Source organism: Phyllobates terribilis, unplaced genomic scaffold, assembly GCF_046119375.1.
Source record: "Phyllobates terribilis strain yellow unplaced genomic scaffold, ASM4611937v1 Scaffold_602__1_contigs__length_984359, whole genome shotgun sequence".
NCBI classification, from domain to species: Eukaryota; Metazoa; Chordata; class Amphibia; order Anura; family Dendrobatidae; genus Phyllobates; species Phyllobates terribilis.
The window spans coordinates 589,184-607,553 of record NW_027363362.1 but is presented as its reverse complement, the minus strand read 5'-3'; the positions used below and the strand labels follow the sequence as shown (position 1 = coordinate 607,553).

The 18,370-nt window shown below is 45.1% G+C and overlaps 12 non-coding genes and 2 pseudogenes across 12 annotated transcripts; all 14 read left to right on the top strand.

The window, feature by feature from the left end:
- Window positions 1–992: 992 nt before the first annotated feature.
- Window positions 993–1,183, top strand: LOC141233459 (U2 spliceosomal RNA). The gene has a single exon (XR_012299536.1). It is a non-coding gene; the product is annotated as a U2 spliceosomal RNA (small nuclear RNA).
- A 1,115-nt stretch (window positions 1,184–2,298) lies between these two features.
- LOC141233457 (U2 spliceosomal RNA) lies at window positions 2,299–2,489 on the top strand. Its single transcript, XR_012299534.1, has one exon. It is a non-coding gene; the product is annotated as a U2 spliceosomal RNA (small nuclear RNA).
- A 1,115-nt stretch (window positions 2,490–3,604) lies between these two features.
- Window positions 3,605–3,795, top strand: LOC141233600 (U2 spliceosomal RNA). The gene has a single exon (XR_012299673.1). It is a non-coding gene; the product is annotated as a U2 spliceosomal RNA (small nuclear RNA).
- A 1,118-nt stretch (window positions 3,796–4,913) lies between these two features.
- Window positions 4,914–5,104, top strand: LOC141233599 (U2 spliceosomal RNA). The gene has a single exon (XR_012299672.1). It is a non-coding gene; the product is annotated as a U2 spliceosomal RNA (small nuclear RNA).
- Window positions 5,105–6,222: 1,118 nt separating this feature from the next.
- On the top strand, window positions 6,223–6,413 carry LOC141233629 (U2 spliceosomal RNA). Its single transcript, XR_012299702.1, has one exon. It is a non-coding gene; the product is annotated as a U2 spliceosomal RNA (small nuclear RNA).
- Window positions 6,414–7,531: 1,118 nt separating this feature from the next.
- Window positions 7,532–7,722, top strand: LOC141233456 (U2 spliceosomal RNA). Its single transcript, XR_012299533.1, has one exon. It is a non-coding gene; the product is annotated as a U2 spliceosomal RNA (small nuclear RNA).
- Window positions 7,723–8,834: 1,112 nt separating this feature from the next.
- Window positions 8,835–9,025, top strand: LOC141233596 (U2 spliceosomal RNA). The gene has a single exon (XR_012299669.1). It is a non-coding gene; the product is annotated as a U2 spliceosomal RNA (small nuclear RNA).
- A 1,118-nt stretch (window positions 9,026–10,143) lies between these two features.
- On the top strand, window positions 10,144–10,334 carry LOC141233598 (U2 spliceosomal RNA). The gene has a single exon (XR_012299671.1). It is a non-coding gene; the product is annotated as a U2 spliceosomal RNA (small nuclear RNA).
- Window positions 10,335–11,452: 1,118 nt separating this feature from the next.
- LOC141233627 (U2 spliceosomal RNA) lies at window positions 11,453–11,643 on the top strand. The gene has a single exon (XR_012299700.1). It is a non-coding gene; the product is annotated as a U2 spliceosomal RNA (small nuclear RNA).
- Window positions 11,644–12,761: 1,118 nt separating this feature from the next.
- Window positions 12,762–12,952, top strand: LOC141233455 (U2 spliceosomal RNA). The gene has a single exon (XR_012299532.1). It is a non-coding gene; the product is annotated as a U2 spliceosomal RNA (small nuclear RNA).
- Window positions 12,953–14,067: 1,115 nt separating this feature from the next.
- Window positions 14,068–14,159, top strand: LOC141233714 (U2 spliceosomal RNA; annotated as a pseudogene).
- Window positions 14,160–14,951: 792 nt separating this feature from the next.
- Window positions 14,952–15,129, top strand: LOC141233656 (U2 spliceosomal RNA; annotated as a pseudogene).
- A 1,118-nt stretch (window positions 15,130–16,247) lies between these two features.
- On the top strand, window positions 16,248–16,438 carry LOC141233454 (U2 spliceosomal RNA). Its single transcript, XR_012299531.1, has one exon. It is a non-coding gene; the product is annotated as a U2 spliceosomal RNA (small nuclear RNA).
- Window positions 16,439–17,552: 1,114 nt separating this feature from the next.
- On the top strand, window positions 17,553–17,743 carry LOC141233609 (U2 spliceosomal RNA). The gene has a single exon (XR_012299682.1). It is a non-coding gene; the product is annotated as a U2 spliceosomal RNA (small nuclear RNA).
- Window positions 17,744–18,370: the final 627 nt, after the last annotated feature.

Here is an 18,370-nt window from a genome sequence, read left to right as displayed (position 1 = left end):
TCATGTTCAAAGTTGCAGAAGCCAGATTACAAGCTCATTTTGGTTCAACTTCAGCAACTGTGCATTGCATTGCCATGTAATGTAATGAAATGCTATCTTTCTAGCTCTCCCTTTTTACTTCCTTTTGGATAAACAGACATATTAGGCAAGCATTTTGGAGCTTTCACCTAAATAACTACAGGTGGTGAGATAAGCTGCACAATATAATTGACCTTTCAGTATATTGTTGCACACACACCATCTATTTAGCAAATGCCCTTGTTATCAACAGCAGCCTTTTAAACTCACCTGAGCTAACAGGTATGTGCGCTGGTTACTCTGCTGCGCTTAAAATTTCTTTTTTGGTTTGCTACAATGCCTTTTCTGAAACGTTGTCTCCCTCTGCTGGAACACTGACTTCTTTCATTTAATGCCTGCAGACTATAAAAGAGAACCCATCCCAAAAAGTTTGGTTGATTAGTCTGTGGCATTCTGTTAAACTGTTGCTTATGGCGGTCTCTGTGAGCTTCTCAGCGACATTCAGCCAGCCAGGTATCCTGCCTGCAGTAGATGGAATATGGCAATGGAACGCTGGCTGCGCGTGTCATAATAGGCTCTGAGCCTTTATATACCTGTGCACAGCAGCAGCCACCTTCAGTCTGCTGCTGGACAGCCAGCAGCAGCAGCAGGAGAGGTATGTAATCAGCAGCCCTCCTGCTAAGGGTAGACAGCTGCTCGTTCCACCCCACCCCCCGCCTTAATTGGTTCTCCTCCCTTCCAACGGTGTTGAGGCGGGTGGGAACAGCAGGGGGTGAAGGTGCTGTGTTTAAAGAGGTGGAGTTATGCAGATCTAAAACGCGTGGATTGCAGCAGCAGCAAGCCGAAAAGTGCAGGCATGTAAGGGATCTAGAGGTTGACAACATGTCTTCTTAACGGGAGTCCAGGAGCTCATCTCCACAAATGGACTTTTCAGGATCCTTGGGTGGCTCCGTAGTTTGAAACCAATTCTGGTTATCGCTTCTCGGCCTTTTGGCTAAGATCAAGTGTAGTATCTGTTCTTATCAGTTTAATATCTGATACGTCCCCTATCTGGGGACCATATATTAAATGGATTTTTAGAACAGGGAGATGGAAAAAGAGCTTGCTCTGTCCACTCCACGCATTGACCTGGTATTGCAGTATCTCCAGGACCGGTGCACCCCTTCTTTAATGCAGTTTCTAAAATCAGAAAGAATTGAATTCAATGTTTTTTGTTCATTTTGCTTGTTTGTCGGATTTTGGGATGGACTCTTTGGCTTTGCTTTTCTTCTCCTCATTGGATTTTTCATGTTCAAAGTTGCAGAAGCCAGATTACAAGCTCATTTTGGTTCAACTTCAGCAACTGTGCATTGCATTGCCATGTAATGTAATGAAATGCTATCTTTCTAGCTCTCCCTTTTTACTTCCTTTTGGATAAACAGACATATTAGGCAAGCATTTTGGAGCTTTCACCTAAATAACTACAGGTGGTGAGATAAGCTGCACAATATAATTGACCTTTCAGTATATTGTTGCACACACACCATCTATTTAGCAAATGCCCTTGTTATCAACAGCAGCCTTTTAAACTCACCTGAGCTAACAGGTATGTGCGCTGGTTACTCTGCTGCGCTTAAAATTTCTTTTTTGGTTTGCTACAATGCCTTTTCTGAAACGTTGTCTCCCTCTGCTGGAACACTGACTTCTTTCATTTAATGCCTGCAGACTATAAAAGAGAACCCAACCCAAAAAGTTTGGTTGATTAGTCTGTGGCATTCTGTTAAACTGTTGCTTATTGCGGTCTCTGTGAGCTTCTCAGCGACATTCAGCCAGCCAGGTATCCTGCCTGCAGTAGATGGAATGTGGCAATGGAACGCTGGCTGCACGTGTCATAATAGGCTCTGAGCCTTTATATACCTGTGCACAGCAGCAGCCACCTTCAGTCTGCTGCTGGACAGCCAGCAGCAGCAGCAGCAGGAGAGGTATGTAATCAGCAGCCCTCCTGCTAAGGGTAGACAGCTGCTCGTTCCACCCCACCCCCCGCCTTAATTGGTTCTCCTCCCTTCCAACGGTGTTGAGGCGGGTGGGAACAGCAGGGGGTGAAGGTGCTGTGTTTAAAGAGGTGGAGTTATGCAGATCTAAAACGCGTGGATTGCAGCAGCAGCAAGCCGAAAAGTGCAGGCATGTAAGGGATCTAGAGGTTGACAACATGTCTTCTTAACGGGAGTCCAGGAGCTCATCTCCACAAATGGACTTTTCAGGATCCTTGGGTGGCTCCGTAGTTTGAAACCAATTCTGGTTATCGCTTCTCGGCCTTTTGGCTAAGATCAAGTGTAGTATCTGTTCTTATCAGTTTAATATCTGATACGTCCCCTATCTGGGGACCATATATTAAATGGATTTTTAGAACAGGGAGATGGAAAAAGAGCTTGCTCTGTCCACTCCACGCATTGACCTGGTATTGCAGTATCTCCAGGACCGGTGCACCCCTTCTTTAATGCAGTTTCTAAAATCAGAAAGAATTGAATTCAATGTTTTTTGTTCATTTTGCTTGTTTGTCGGATTTTGGGATGGACTCTTTGGCTTTGCTTTTCTTCTCCTCATTGGATTTTTCATGTTCAAAGTTGCAGAAGCCAGATTACAAGCTCATTTTGGTTCAACTTCAGCAACTGTGCATTGCATTGCCATGTAATGTAATGAAATGCTATCTTTCTAGCTCTCCCTTTTTACTTCCTTTTGGATAAACAGACATATTAGGCAAGCATTTTGGAGCTTTCACCTAAATAACTACAGGTGGTGAGATAAGCTGCACAATATAATTGACCTTTCAGTATATTGTTGCACACACACCATCTATTTAGCAAATGCCCTTGTTATCAACAGCAGCCTTTTAAACTCACCTGAGCTAACAGGTATGTGCGCTGGTTACTCTGCTGCGCTTAAAATTTCTTTTTTGGTTTGCTACAATGCCTTTTCTGAAACGTTGTCTCCCTCTGCTGGAACACTGACTTCTTTCATTTAATGCCTGCAGACTATAAAAGAGAACCCAACCCAAAAAGTTTGGTTGATTAGTCTGTGGCATTCTGTTAAACTGTTGCTTATGGCGGTCTCTGTGAGCTTCTCAGCGACATTCAGCCAGCCAGGTATCCTGCCTGCAGTAGATGGAATGTGGCAATGGAACGCTGGCTGCGCGTGTCATAATAGGCTCTGAGCCTTTATATACCTGTGCACAGCAGCAGCCACCTTCAGTCTGCTGCTGGACAGCCAGCAGCAGCAGCAGCAGGAGAGGTATGTAATCAGCAGCCCTCCTGCTAAGGGTAGACAGCTGCTCGTTCCACCCCACCCCCCGCCTTAATTGGTTCTCCTCCCTTCCAACGGTGTTGAGGCGGGTGGGAACAGCAGGGGGTGAAGGTGCTGTGTTTAAAGAGGTGGAGTTATGCAGATCTAAAACGCGTGGATTGCAGCAGCAGCAAGCCGAAAAGTGCAGGCATGTAAGGGATCTAGAGGTTGACAACATGTCTTCTTAACGGGAGTCCAGGAGCTCATCTCCACAAATGGACTTTTCAGGATCCTTGGGTGGCTCCGTAGTTTGAAACCAATTCTGGTTATCGCTTCTCGGCCTTTTGGCTAAGATCAAGTGTAGTATCTGTTCTTATCAGTTTAATATCTGATACGTCCCCTATCTGGGGACCATATATTAAATGGATTTTTAGAACAGGGAGATGGAAAAAGAGCTTGCTCTGTCCACTCCACGCATTGACCTGGTATTGCAGTATCTCCAGGACTGGTGCACCCCTTCTTTAATGCAGTTTCTAAAATCAGAAAGAATTGAATTCAATGTTTTTTGTTCATTTTGCTTGTTTGTCGGATTTTGGGATGGACTCTTTGGCTTTGCTTTTCTTCTCCTCATTGGATTTTTCATGTTCAAAGTTGCAGAAGCCAGATTACAAGCTCATTTTGGTTCAACTTCAGCAACTGTGCATTGCATTGCCATGTAATGTAATGAAATGCTATCTTTCTAGCTCTCCCTTTTTACTTCCTTTTGGATAAACAGACATATTAGGCAAGCATTTTGGAGCTTTCACCTAAATAACTACAGGTGGTGAGATAAGCTGCACAATATAATTGACCTTTCAGTATATTGTTGCACACACACCATCTATTTAGCAAATGCCCTTGTTATCAACAGCAGCCTTTTAAACTCACCTGAGCTAACAGGTATGTGCGCTGGTTACTCTGCTGCGCTTAAAATTTCTTTTTTGGTTTGCTACAATGCCTTTTCTGAAACGTTGTCTCCCTCTGCTGGAACACTGACTTCTTTCATTTAATGCCTGCAGACTATAAAAGAGAACCCAACCCAAAAAGTTTGGTTGATTAGTCTGTGGCATTCTGTTAAACTGTTGCTTATGGCGGTCTCTGTGAGCTTCTCAGCGACATTCAGCCAGCCAGGTATCCTGCCTGCAGTAGATGGAATGTGGCAATGGAACGCTGGCTGCGCGTGTCATAATAGGCTCTGAGCCTTTATATACCTGTGCACAGCAGCAGCCACCTTCAGTCTGCTGCTGGACAGCCAGCAGTAGCAGCAGCAGCAGGAGAGGTATGTAATCAGCAGCCCTCCTGCTAAGGGTAGACAGCTGCTCGTTCCACCCCACCCCCCGCCTTAATTGGTTCTCCTCCCTTCCAACGGTGTTGAGGCGGGTGGGAACAGCAGGGGGTGAAGGTGCTGTGTTTAAAGAGGTGGAGTTATGCAGATCTAAAACGCGTGGATTGCAGCAGCAGCAAGCCGAAAAGTGCAGGCATGTAAGGGATCTAGAGGTTGACAACATGTCTTCTTAACGGGAGTCCAGGAGCTCATCTCCACAAATGGACTTTTCAGGATCCTTGGGTGGCTCCGTAGTTTGAAACCAATTCTGGTTATCGCTTCTCGGCCTTTTGGCTAAGATCAAGTGTAGTATCTGTTCTTATCAGTTTAATATCTGATACGTCCCCTATCTGGGGACCATATATTAAATGGATTTTTAGAACAGGGAGATGGAAAAAGAGCTTGCTCTGTCCACTCCACGCATTGACCTGGTATTGCAGTATCTCCAGGACTGGTGCACCCCTTCTTTAATGCAGTTTCTAAAATCAGAAAGAATTGAATTCAATGTTTTTTGTTCATTTTGCTTGTTTGTCGGATTTTGGGATGGACTCTTTGGCTTTGCTTTTCTTCTCCTCATTGGATTTTTCATGTTCAAAGTTGCAGAAGCCAGATTACAAGCTCATTTTGGTTCAACTTCAGCAACTGTGCATTGCATTGCCATGTAATGTAATGAAATGCTATCTTTCTAGCTCTCCCTTTTTACTTCCTTTTGGATAAACAGACATATTAGGCAAGCATTTTGGAGCTTTCACCTAAATAACTACAGGTGGTGAGATAAGCTGCACAATATAATTGACCTTTCAGTATATTGTTGCACACACACCATCTATTTAGCAAATGCCCTTGTTATCAACAGCAGCCTTTTAAACTCACCTGAGCTAACAGGTATGTGCGCTGGTTACTCTGCTGCGCTTAAAATTTCTTTTTTGGTTTGCTACAATGCCTTTTCTGAAACGTTGTCTCCCTCTGCTGGAACACTGACTTCTTTCATTTAATGCCTGCAGACTATAAAAGAGAACCCAACCCAAAAAGTTTGGTTGATTAGTCTGTGGCATTCTGTTAAACTGTTGCTTATGGCGGTCTCTGTGAGCTTCTCAGCGACATTCAGCCAGCCAGGTATCCTGCCTGCAGTAGATGGAATGTGGCAATGGAACGCTGGCTGCGCGTGTCATAATAGGCTCTGAGCCTTTATATACCTGTGCACAGCAGCAGCCACCTTCAGTCTGCTGCTGGACAGCCAGCAGTAGCAGCAGCAGCAGGAGAGGTATGTAATCAGCAGCCCTCCTGCTAAGGGTAGACAGCTGCTCGTTCCACCCCACCCCCCGCCTTAATTGGTTCTCCTCCCTTCCAACGGTGTTGAGGCGGGTGGGAACAGCAGGGGGTGAAGGTGCTGTGTTTAAAGAGGTGGAGTTATGCAGATCTAAAACGCGTGGATTGCAGCAGCAGCAAGCCGAAAAGTGCAGGCATGTAAGGGATCTAGAGGTTGACAACATGTCTTCTTAACGGGAGTCCAGGAGCTCATCTCCACAAATGGACTTTTCAGGATCCTTGGGTGGCTCCGTAGTTTGAAACCAATTCTGGTTATCGCTTCTCGGCCTTTTGGCTAAGATCAAGTGTAGTATCTGTTCTTATCAGTTTAATATCTGATACGTCCCCTATCTGGGAACCATATATTAAATGGATTTTTAGAACAGGGAGATGGAAAAAGAGCTTGCTCTGTCCACTCCACGCATTGACCTGGTATTGCAGTATCTCCAGGACCGGTGCACCCCTTCTTTAATGCAGTTTCTAAAATCAGAAAGAATTGAATTCAATGTTTTTTGTTCATTTTGCTTGTTTGTCGGATTTTGGGATGGACTCTTTGGCTTTGCTTTTCTTCTCCTCATTGGATTTTTCATGTTCAAAGTTGCAGAAGCCAGATTACAAGCTCATTTTGGTTCAACTTCAGCAACTGTGCATTGCATTGCCATGTAATGTAATGAAATGCTATCTTTCTAGCTCTCCCTTTTTACTTCCTTTTGGATAAACAGACATATTAGGCAAGCATTTTGGAGCTTTCACCTAAATAACTACAGGTGGTGAGATAAGCTGCACAATATAATTGACCTTTCAGTATATTGTTGCACACACACCATCTATTTAGCAAATGCCCTTGTTATCAACAGCAGCCTTTTAAACTCACCTGAGCTAACAGGTATGTGCGCTGGTTACTCTGCTGCGCTTAAAATTTCTTTTTTGGTTTGCTACAATGCCTTTTCTGAAACGTTGTCTCCCTCTGCTGGAACACTGACTTCTTTCATTTAATGCCTGCAGACTATAAAAGAGAACCCAACCCAAAAAGTTTGGTTGATTAGTCTGTGGCATTCTGTTAAACTGTTGCTTATGGCGGTCTCTGTGAGCTTCTCAGCGACATTCAGCCAGCCAGGTATCCTGCCTGCAGTAGATGGAATGTGGCAATGGAACGCTGGCTGCGCGTGTCATAATAGGCTCTGAGCCTTTATATACCTGTGCACAGCAGCAGCCACCTTCAGTCTGCTGCTGGACAGCCAGCAGCAGCAGCAGCAGCAGGAGAGGTATGTAATCAGCAGCCCTCCTGCTAAGGGTAGACAGCTGCTCGTTCCACCCCACCCCCCGCCTTAATTGGTTCTCCTCCCTTCCAACGGTGTTGAGGCGGGTGGGAACAGCAGGGGGTGAAGGTGCTGTGTTTAAAGAAGTGGAGTTATGCAGATCTAAAACGCGTGGATTGCAGCAGCAGCATGCCGAAAAGTGCAGGCATGTAAGGGATCTAGAGGTTGACAACATGTCTTCTTAACGGGAGTCCAGGAGCTCATCTCCACAAATGGACTTTTCAGGATCCTTGGGTGGCTCCGTAGTTCGAAACCAATTCTGGTTATCGCTTCTCGGCCTTTTGGCTAAGATCAAGTGTAGTATCTGTTCTTATCAGTTTAATATCTGATACGTCCCCTATCTGGGGACCATATATTAAATGGATTTTTAGAACAGGGAGATGGAAAAAGAGCTTGCTCTGTCCACTCCACGCATTGACCTGGTATTGCAGTATCTCCAGGACCGGTGCACCCCTTCTTTAATGCAGTTTCTAAAATCAGAAAGAATTGAATTCAATGTTTTTTGTTCATTTTGCTTGTTTGTCGGATTTTGGGATGGACTCTTTGGCTTTGCTTTTCTTCTCCTCATTGGATTTTTCATGTTCAAAGTTGCAGAAGCCAGATTACAAGCTCATTTTGGTTCAACTTCAGCAACTGTGCATTGCATTGCCATGTAATGTGATGCAATGCTATCTTTCTAGCTCTCCCTTTTTACTTCCTTTTGGATAAACAGACATATTAGGCAAGCATTTTGGAGCTTTCACCTAAATAACTACAGGTGGTGAGATAAGCTGCACAATATAATTGACCTTTCAGTATATTGTTGCACACACACCATCTATTTAGCAAATGCCCTTGTTATCAACAGCAGCCTTTTAAACTCACCTGAGCTAACAGGTATGTGCGCTGGTTACTCTGCTGCGCTTAAAATTTCTTTTTTGGTTTGCTACAATGCCTTTTCTGAAACGTTGTCTCCCTCTGCTGGAACACTGACTTCTTTCATTTAATGCCTGCAGACTATAAAAGAGAACCCAACCCAAAAAGTTTGGTCGATTAGTCTGTGGCATTCTGTTAAACTGTTGCTTATGGCGGTCTCTGTGAGCTTCTCAGCGACATTCAGCCAGCCAGGTATCCTGCCTGCAGTAGATGGAATGTGGCAATGGAACGCTGGCTGCGCGTGTCATAATAGGCTCTGAGCCTTTATATACCTGTGCACAGCAGCAGCCACCTTCAGTCTGCTGCTGGACAGCCAGCAGCAGCAGCAGGAGAGGTATGTAATCAGGAGCCCTCCTGCTAAGGGTAGACAGCTGCTCGTTCCACCCCACCCCCCGCCTTAATTGGTTCTCCTCCCTTCCAACGGTGTTGAGGCGGGTGGGAACAGCAGGGGGTGAAGGTGCTGTGTTTAAAGAGGTGGAGTTATGCAGATCTAAAACGCGTGGATTGCAGCAGCAGCAAGCCGAAAAGTGCAGGCATGTAAGGGATCTAGAGGTTGACAACATGTCTTCTTAACGGGAGTCCAGGAGCTCATCTCCACAAATGGACTTTTCAGGATCCTTGGGTGGCTCCGTAGTTTGAAACCAATTCTGGTTATCGCTTCTCGGCCTTTTGGCTAAGATCAAGTGTAGTATCTGTTCTTATCAGTTTAATATCTGATACGTCCCCTATCTGGGGACCATATATTAAATGGATTTTTAGAACAGGGAGATGGAAAAAGAGCTTGCTCTGTCCACTCCACGCATTGACCTGGTATTGCAGTATCTCCAGGACCGGTGCACCCGTTCTTTAATGCAGTTTCTAAAATCAGAAAGAATTGAATTCAATGTTTTTTGTTCATTTTGCTTGTTTGTCGGATTTTGGGATGGACTCTTTGGCTTTGCTTTTCTTCTCCTCATTGGATTTTTCATGTTCAAAGTTGCAGAAGCCAGATTACAAGCTCATTTTGGTTCAACTTCAGCAACTGTGCATTGCATTGCCATGTAATGTGATGCAATGCTATCTTTCTAGCTCTCCCTTTTTACTTCCTTTTGGATAAACAGACATATTAGGCAAGCATTTTGGAGCTTTCACCTAAATAACTACAGGTGGTGAGATAAGCTGCACAATATAATTGACCTTTCAGTATATTGTTGCACACACACCATCTATTTAGCAAATGCCCTTGTTATCAACAGCAGCCTTTTAAACTCACCTGAGCTAACAGGTATGTGCGCTGGTTACTCTGCTGCGCTTAAAATTTCTTTTTTGGTTTGCTACAATGCCTTTTCTGAAACGTTGTCTCCCTCTGCTGGAACACTGACTTCTTTCATTTAATGCCTGCAGACTATAAAAGAGAACCCAACCCAAAAAGTTTGGTTGATTAGTCTGTGGCATTCTGTTAAACTGTTGCTTATGGCGGTCTCTGTGAGCTTCTCAGCGACATTCAGCCAGCCAGGTATCCTGCCTGCAGTAGATGGAATGTGGCAATGGAACGCTGGCTGCGCGTGTCATAATAGGCTCTGAGCCTTTATATACCTGTGCACAGCAGCAGCCACCTTCAGTCTGCTGCTGGACAGCCAGCAGTAGCAGCAGCAGCAGGAGAGGTATGTAATCAGCAGCCCTCCTGCTAAGGGTAGACAGCTGCTCGTTCCACCCCACCCCCCGCCTTAATTGGTTCTCCTCCCTTCCAACGGTGTTGAGGCGGGTGGGAACAGCAGGGGGTGAAGGTGCTGTGTTTAAAGAGGTGGAGTTATGCAGATCTAAAACGCGTGGATTGCAGCAGCAGCAAGCCGAAAAGTGCAGGCATGTAAGGGATCTAGAGGTTGACAACATGTCTTCTTAACGGGAGTCCAGGAGCTCATCTCCACAAATGGACTTTTCAGGATCCTTGGGTGGCTCCGTAGTTTGAAACCAATTCTGGTTATCGCTTCTCGGCCTTTTGGCTAAGATCAAGTGTAGTATCTGTTCTTATCAGTTTAATATCTGATACGTCCCCTATCTGGGGACCATATATTAAATGGATTTTTAGAACAGGGAGATGGAAAAAGAGCTTGCTCTGTCCACTCCACGCATTGACCTGGTATTGCAGTATCTCCAGGACTGGTGCACCCCTTCTTTAATGCAGTTTCTAAAATCAGAAAGAATTGAATTCAATGTTTTTTGTTCATTTTGCTTGTTTGTCGGATTTTGGGATGGACTCTTTGGCTTTGCTTTTCTTCTCCTCATTGGATTTTTCATGTTCAAAGTTGCAGAAGCCAGATTACAAGCTCATTTTGGTTCAACTTCAGCAACTGTGCATTGCATTGCCATGTAATGTAATGAAATGCTATCTTTCTAGCTCTCCCTTTTTACTTCCTTTTGGATAAACAGACATATTAGGCAAGCATTTTGGAGCTTTCACCTAAATAACTACAGGTGGTGAGATAAGCTGCACAATATAATTGACCTTTCAGTATATTGTTGCACACACACCATCTATTTAGCAAATGCCCTTGTTATCAACAGCAGCCTTTTAAACTCACCTGAGCTAACAGGTATGTGCGCTGGTTACTCTGCTGCGCTTAAAATTTCTTTTTTGGTTTGCTACAATGCCTTTTCTGAAACGTTGTCTCCCTCTGCTGGAACACTGACTTCTTTCATTTAATGCCTGCAGACTATAAAAGAGAACCCAACCCAAAAAGTTTGGTTGATTAGTCTGTGGCATTCTGTTAAACTGTTGCTTATGGCGGTCTCTGTGAGCTTCTCAGCGACATTCAGCCAGCCAGGTATCCTGCCTGCAGTAGATGGAATGTGGCAATGGAACGCTGGCTGCGCGTGTCATAATAGGCTCTGAGCCTTTATATACCTGTGCACAGCAGCAGCCACCTTCAGTCTGCTGCTGGACAGCCAGCAGTAGCAGCAGCAGCAGGAGAGGTATGTAATCAGCAGCCCTCCTGCTAAGGGTAGACAGCTGCTCGTTCCACCCCACCCCCCGCCTTAATTGGTTCTCCTCCCTTCCAACGGTGTTGAGGCGGGTGGGAACAGCAGGGGGTGAAGGTGCTGTGTTTAAAGAGGTGGAGTTATGCAGATCTAAAACGCGTGGATTGCAGCAGCAGCAAGCCGAAAAGTGCAGGCATGTAAGGGATCTAGAGGTTGACAACATGTCTTCTTAACGGGAGTCCAGGAGCTCATCTCCACAAATGGACTTTTCAGGATCCTTGGGTGGCTCCGTAGTTTGAAACCAATTCTGGTTATCGCTTCTCGGCCTTTTGGCTAAGATCAAGTGTAGTATCTGTTCTTATCAGTTTAATATCTGATACGTCCCCTATCTGGGAACCATATATTAAATGGATTTTTAGAACAGGGAGATGGAAAAAGAGCTTGCTCTGTCCACTCCACGCATTGACCTGGTATTGCAGTATCTCCAGGACCGGTGCACCCCTTCTTTAATGCAGTTTCTAAAATCAGAAAGAATTGAATTCAATGTTTTTTGTTCATTTTGCTTGTTTGTCGGATTTTGGGATGGACTCTTTGGCTTTGCTTTTCTTCTCCTCATTGGATTTTTCATGTTCAAAGTTGCAGAAGCCAGATTACAAGCTCATTTTGGTTCAACTTCAGCAACTGTGCATTGCATTGCCATGTAATGTAATGAAATGCTATCTTTCTAGCTCTCCCTTTTTACTTCCTTTTGGATAAACAGACATATTAGGCAAGCATTTTGGAGCTTTCACCTAAATAACTACAGGTGGTGAGATAAGCTGCACAATATAATTGACCTTTCAGTATATTGTTGCACACACACCATCTATTTAGCAAATGCCCTTGTTATCAACAGCAGCCTTTTAAACTCACCTGAGCTAACAGGTATGTGCGCTGGTTACTCTGCTGCGCTTAAAATTTCTTTTTTGGTTTGCTACAATGCCTTTTCTGAAACGTTGTCTCCCTCTGCTGGAACACTGACTTCTTTCATTTAATGCCTGCAGACTATAAAAGAGAACCCAACCCAAAAAGTTTGGTTGATTAGTCTGTGGCATTCTGTTAAACTGTTGCTTATGGCGGTCTCTGTGAGCTTCTCAGCGACATTCAGCCAGCCAGGTATCCTGCCTGCAGTAGATGGAATGTGGCAATGGAACGCTGGCTGCGCGTGTCATAATAGGCTCTGAGCCTTTATATACCTGTGCACAGCAGCAGCCACCTTCAGTCTGCTGCTGGACAGCCAGCAGCAGCAGCAGCAGCAGGAGAGGTATGTAATCAGCAGCCCTCCTGCTAAGGGTAGACAGCTGCTCGTTCCACCCCACCCCCCGCCTTAATTGGTTCTCCTCCCTTCCAACGGTGTTGAGGCGGGTGGGAACAGCAGGGGGTGAAGGTGCTGTGTTTAAAGAAGTGGAGTTATGCAGATCTAAAACGCGTGGATTGCAGCAGCAGCATGCCGAAAAGTGCAGGCATGTAAGGGATCTAGAGGTTGACAACATGTCTTCTTAACGGGAGTCCAGGAGCTCATCTCCACAAATGGACTTTTCAGGATCCTTGGGTGGCTCCGTAGTTCGAAACCAATTCTGGTTATCGCTTCTCGGCCTTTTGGCTAAGATCAAGTGTAGTATCTGTTCTTATCAGTTTAATATCTGATACGTCCCCTATCTGGGGACCATATATTAAATGGATTTTTAGAACAGGGAGATGGAAAAAGAGCTTGCTCTGTCCACTCCACGCATTGACCTGGTATTGCAGTATCTCCAGGACCGGTGCACCCCTTCTTTAATGCAGTTTCTAAAATCAGAAAGAATTGAATTCAATGTTTTTTGTTCATTTTGCTTGTTTGTCGGATTTTGGGATGGACTCTTTGGCTTTGCTTTTCTTCTCCTCATTGGATTTTTCATGTTCAAAGTTGCAGAAGCCAGATTACAAGCTCATTTTGGTTCAACTTCAGCAACTGTGCATTGCATTGCCATGTAATGTAATGCAATGCTATCTTTCTAGCTCTCCCTTTTTACTTCCTTTTGGATAAACAGACATATTAGGCAAGCATTTTGGAGCTTTCACCTAAATAACTACAGGTGGTGAGATAAGCTGCACAATATAATTGACCTTTCAGTATATTGTTGCACACACACCATCTATTTAGCAAATGCCCTTGTTATCAACAGCAGCCTTTTAAACTCACCTGAGCTAACAGGTATGTGCGCTGGTTACTCTGCTGCGCTTAAAATTTCTTTTTTGGTTTGCTACAATGCCTTTTCTGAAACGTTGTCTCCCTCTGCTGGAACACTGACTTCTTTCATTTAATGCCTGCAGACTATAAAAGAGAACCCAACCCAAAAAGTTTGGTTGATTAGTCTGTGGCATTCTGTTAAACTGTTGCTTATGGCGGTCTCTGTGAGCTTCTCAGCGACATTCAGCCAGCCAGGTATCCTGCCTGCAGTAGATGGAATGTGGCAATGGAACGCTGGCTGCGCGTGTCATAATAGGCTCTGAGCCTTTATATACCTGCGCACAGCAGCAGCCACCTTCAGTCTGCTGCTGGACAGCCAGCAGCAGCAGCAGCAGGAGAGGTATGTAATCAGCAGCCCTCCTGCTAAGGGTAGACAGCTGCTCGTTCCACCCCACCCCCCGCCTTAATTGGTTCTCCTCCCTTCCAACGGTGTTGAGGCGGGTGGGAACAGCAGGGGGTGAAGGTGCTGTGTTTAAAGAGGTGGAGTTATGCAGATCTAAAACGCGTGGATTGCAGCAGCAGCAAGCCGAAAAGTGCAGGCATGTAAGGGATCTAGAGGTTGACAACATGTCTTCTTAACGGGAGTCCAGGAGCTCATCTCCACAAATGGACTTTTCAGGATCCTTGGGTGGCTCCGTAGTTCGAAACCAATTCTGGTTATCGCTTCTCGGCCTTTTGGCTAAGATCAAGTGTAGTATCTTTCGAAAAGGCGGTTTTGGATGTTGGCCGCCCTAGTAGATTGATACATTATGCACACTGGGGCTTAGGCGCTTGTTAGTACGCCAGTTGGCTAATATAGTCATCTGGTGGAAAGCATGGCCCCCCAGGATCGACGCCATTGGGCCGGGGAAGATCGAAAGCCCGAAGTGTGAAGTGCCCCAGGAGTGGTGACCCTGGGGTGCCTTAACTCACTGGGATTGGGAACCCCACTTGAGTTTATGGCACATTTGCACTAGCACTTCAATATTTCTTTCTTCACACACACCCTTATTCCGGGCCTTCTGGCCTTAGGATGGGGAATTTTTCAATTCCCGGTCGAAGGTCCGGGCAGTATTATACTGTGAAACCTTCACTATTTATTTAATTTTTTTTGTCACTGTGTGTCCACTTTTTCACGTGTGTCCACGTCCTTACTAGGATTTTGTCGGGATGCGGTTCCCTTACGGGTTCCTCTCTTGGCAGGTCTAGGGGGGGAGTGTGTGGCCATCAGGTTCCGCTCCCCCGTGAACCCCCCTGGCTCTCCTCTTTCGGGAGGAGAGCGTTGCTGGCTCCCCTCTTCCGGGAGGGGAGCACAGTCTTTGGCTCCCAGTGCCTTGCTCGGGTGAGAACTCGGGCAGGTATTGGGGGTAAGATTGGGTCGCCTCTGGCTCCGGCTGGAGGTGGCTATTTGTCCCTGTTCCTCGCTGTGGCCTTCTGGCTCGGAGGGACGGGGAATGGTTTGGGGGACCCTTCTCCTTTTGGAGAGGGTTTCAAGAAGATCAGCATCCTAGTGCACTTTTTTTGTGGCACTTGTCACTTTTTTAAGCGCACTCGGGTTTTGTACACGAATTCGGGCTTTCGATAAAAAATCTGTTCTTATCAGTTTAATATCTGATACGTCCCCTATCTGGGGACCATATATTAAATGGATTTTTAGAACAGGGAGATGGAAAAAGAGCTTGCTCTGTCCACTCCACGCATTGACCTGGTATTGCAGTATCTCCAGGACCGGTGCACCCCTTCTTTAATGCAGTTTCTAAAATCAGAAAGAATTGAATTCAATGTTTTTTGTTCATTTTGCTTGTTTGTCGGATTTTGGGATGGACTCTTTGGCTTTGCTTTTCTTCTCCTCATTGGATTTTTCATGTTCAAAGTTGCAGAAGCCAGATTACAAGCTCATTTTGGTTCAACTTCAGCAACTGTGCATTGCATTGCCATGTAATGTAATGAAATGCTATCTTTCTAGCTCTCCCTTTTTACTTCCTTTTGGATAAACAGACATATTAGGCAAGCATTTTGGAGCTTTCACCTAAATAACTACAGGTGGTGAGATAAGCTGCACAATATAATTGACCTTTCAGTATATTGTTGCACACACACCATCTATTTAGCAAATGCCCTTGTTATCAACAGCAGCCTTTTAAACTCACCTGAGCTAACAGGTATGTGCGCTGGTTACTCTGCTGCGCTTAAAATTTCTTTTTTGGTTTGCTACAATGCCTTTTCTGAAACGTTGTCTCCCTCTGCTGGAACACTGACTTCTTTCATTTAATGCCTGCAGACTATAAAAGAGAACCCAACCCAAAAAGTTTGGTTGATTAGTCTGTGGCATTCTGTTAAACTGTTGCTTATGGCGGTCTCTGTGAGCTTCTCAGCGACATTCAGCCAGCCAGGTATCCTGCCTGCAGTAGATGGAATGTGGCAATGGAACGCTGGCTGCGCGTGTCATAATAGGCTCTGAGCCTTTATATACCTGTGCACAGCAGCAGCCATCTTCAGTCTGCTGCTGGACAGCCAGCAGCAGCAGCAGCAGCAGGAGAGGTATGTAATCAGCAGCCCTCCTGCTAAGGGTAGACAGCTGCTCGTTCCACCCCACCCCCCGCCTTAATTGGTTCTCCTCCCTTCCAACGGTGTTGAGGCGGGTGGGAACAGCAGGGGGTGAAGGTGCTGTGTTTAAAGAGGTGGAGTTATGCAGATCTAAAACGCGTGGATTGCAGCAGCAGCAAGCCGAAAAGTGCAGGCATGTAAGGGATCTAGAGGTTGACAACATGTCTTCTTAACGGGAGTCCAGGAGCTCATCTCCACAAATGGACTTTTCAGGATCCTTGGGTGGCTCCGTAGTTTGAAACCAATTCTGGTTATCGCTTCTCGGCCTTTTGGCTAAGATCAAGTGTAGTATCTGTTCTTATCAGTTTAATATCTGATACGTCCCCTATCTGGGGACCATATATTAAATGGATTTTTAGAACAGGGAGATGGAAAAAGAGCTTGCTCTGTCCACTCCACGCATTGACCTGGTATTGCAGTATCTCCAGGACCGGTGCACCCCTTCTTTAATGCAGTTTCTAAAATCAGAAAGAATTGAATTCAATGTTTTTTGTTCATTTTGCTTGTTTGTTGGATTTTGGGATGGACTCTTTGGCTTTGCTTTTCTTCTCCTCATTGGATTTTTCATGTTCAAAGTTGCAGAACCAGATTACAAGCTCATTTTGGTTCAACTTCAGCAACTGTGCATTGCATTGCCATGTAATGTAATGCAATGCTATCTTTCTAGCTCTCCCTTTTTACTTCCTTTTGGATAAACAGACATATTAGGCAAGCATTTTGGAGCTTTCACCTAAATAACTACAGGTGGTGAGATAAGCTGCACAATATAATTGACCTTTCAGTATATTGTTGCACACACACCATCTATTTAGCAAATGCCCTTGTTATCAACAGCAGCCTTTTAAACTCACCTGAGCTAACAGGTATGTGCGCTGGTTACTCTGCTGCGCTTAAAATTTCTTTTTTGGTTTGCTACAATGCCTTTTCTGAAACGTTGTCTCCCTCTGCTGGAACACTGACTTCTTTCATTTAATGCCTGCAGACTATAAAAGAGAACCCAACCCAAAAAGTTTGGTTGATTAGTCTGTGGCATTCTGTTAAACTGTTGCTTATGGCGGTCTCTGTGAGCTTCTCAGCGACATTCAGCCAGCCAGGTATCCTGCCTGCAGTAGATGGAATGTGGCAATGGAACGCTGGCTGCGCGTGTCATAATAGGCTCTGAGCCTTTATATACCTGCGCACAGCAGCAGCCACCTTCAGTCTGCTGCTGGACAGCCAGCAGCAGCAGCAGCAGGAGAGGTATGTAATCAGCAGCCCTCCTGCTAAGGGTAGACAGCTGCTCGTTCCACCCCACCCCCCGCCTTAATTGGTTCTCCTCCCTTCCAACGGTGTTGAGGCGGGTGGGAACAGCAGGGGGTGAAGGTGCTGTGTTTAAAGAGGTGGAGTTATGCAGATCTAAAACGCGTGGATTGCAGCAGCAGCAAGCCGAAAAGTGCAGGCATGTAAGGGATCTAGAGGTTGACAACATGTCTTCTTAACGGGAGTCCAGGAGCTCATCTCCACAAATGGACTTTTCAGGATCCTTGGGTGGCTCCGTAGTTCGAAACCAATTCTGGTTATCGCTTCTCGGCCTTTTGGCTAAGATCAAGTGTAGTATCTGTTCTTATCAGTTTAATATCTGATACGTCCCCTATCTGGGGACCATATATTAAATGGATTTTTAGAACAGGGAGATGGAAAAAGAGCTTGCTCTGTCCACTCCACGCATTGATCTGGTATTGCAGTATCTCCAGGACCGGTGCACCCCTTCTTTAATGCAGTTTCTAAAATCAGAAAGAATTGAATTCAATGTTTTTTGTTCATTTTACTTGTTTGTCGGATTTTGGGATGGACTCTTTGGCTTTGCTTTTCTTCTCCTCATTGGATTTTTCATGTTCAAAGTTGCAGAAGCCAGATTACAAGCTCATTTTGGTTCAACTTCAGCAACTGTGCATTGCATTGCCATGTAATGTAATGCAATGCTATCTTTCTAGCTCTCCCTTTTTATTTCCTTTTGGATAAACAGACATATTAGGCAAGCATTTTGGAGCTTTCACCTAAATAACTACAGGTGGTGAGATAAGCTGCACAATATAATTGACCTTTCAGTATATTGTTGCACACACACCATCTATTTAGCAAATGCCCTTGTTATCAACAGCAGCCTTTTAAACTCACCTGAGCTAACAGGTATGTGCGCTGGTTACTCTGCTGCGCTTAAAATTTCTTTTTTGGTTTGCTACAATGCCTTTTCTGAAACGTTGTCTCCCTCTGCTGGAACACTGACTTCTTTCATTTAATGCCTGCAGACTATAAAAGAGAACCCAACCCAAAAAGTTTGGTTGATTAGTCTGTGGCATTCTGTTAAACTGTTGCTTATGGCGGTCTCTGTGAGCT